The sequence below is a fragment of the Pteropus vampyrus genome, unplaced genomic scaffold (assembly GCF_000151845.1).
Source record: "Pteropus vampyrus isolate Shadow unplaced genomic scaffold, Pvam_2.0 Scaffold188, whole genome shotgun sequence".
Taxonomy (NCBI): domain Eukaryota; kingdom Metazoa; phylum Chordata; class Mammalia; order Chiroptera; family Pteropodidae; genus Pteropus; species Pteropus vampyrus.
This window is the reverse complement of record NW_011888969.1, coordinates 1,268,497-1,269,381: the sequence shown is the minus strand read 5'-3', so window position 1 is coordinate 1,269,381 and position 885 is coordinate 1,268,497. Positions and strand designations below refer to the sequence as shown.

General features: G+C 42.0%; 1 pseudogene; it reads right to left on the bottom strand.

Moving 5' to 3' along the window:
• Window positions 1–448: 448 nt before the first annotated feature.
• LOC111746435 lies at window positions 449–566 on the bottom strand (annotated as a pseudogene).
• Window positions 567–885: the final 319 nt, after the last annotated feature.

Here is an 885-nt window from a genome sequence, read left to right as displayed (position 1 = left end):
TTTATGAAAGAGAGTTAATTTAGAAGGTTTGTCGGTGTGCAAATGTCGACATAAAACATTAAGTAGGTTAATAAGATTCATGCTGTGTCCAGGCTGTTAAATGGTATTGGTCTTGGATAGTTATAACATAAAAGACTATTTTAAGTTTGGATAACTATGAAAGGACCCAGAAAATGATAATAAAGAGGAAGAACGTGTTGATCAACGAGGCACTGAGCTAGAGGTGGTTTCAACATTTGACCCTACCATTCATTTTGTAGAAAGAAATCCTTGTTACGCTTTGATTTAAATTTCTTTCTTTCTTTCTTTGGTGAGGCAACCCTTGGTTGACCTCACAGATTGGGAGGACCTTGTCAGCTTCCAATCCCTTATTATCTATCATCTATCTATCTATCTATCTATCTATCTATCTATCTATCTATCTATCTATCTATCTATTTATTTATTATGCCTACAGCACCTGGTCTTCCCAGGTGGTCTCCCATCCAAGTACTAACCAGGCCTGACTCTGCTTAGCTTCAAGATCAGACAGGATTGGGCTTGTTCAGAGTAGCATGGCTATAGACTAAATATATACATTTCTTCAAATCGACATACACACGCACCGCAGTCAGGACTCAGAGCAGTTCATTACCCCCCACACTGCGTCCTGCTGTTCCTTGGTGGTCACGCGCTCTTTCCCCCTTAACCCCAGCGGGTGTCGACTTGCCCTTTGCCACCAGGGTTTTGTCTTCTGGAGAACGACAAATGCAAAGAATCAGGCAGGACGTAGCTTTTCGAGCATGGATGCTTCCACTCAGCGCAGTGCCTTTGAAAGTCATCCAAGCAGTTGTCACTGGTCATTTGCTCTTTTAATTTCTGGTTACGAACCCATTGGGGATACCC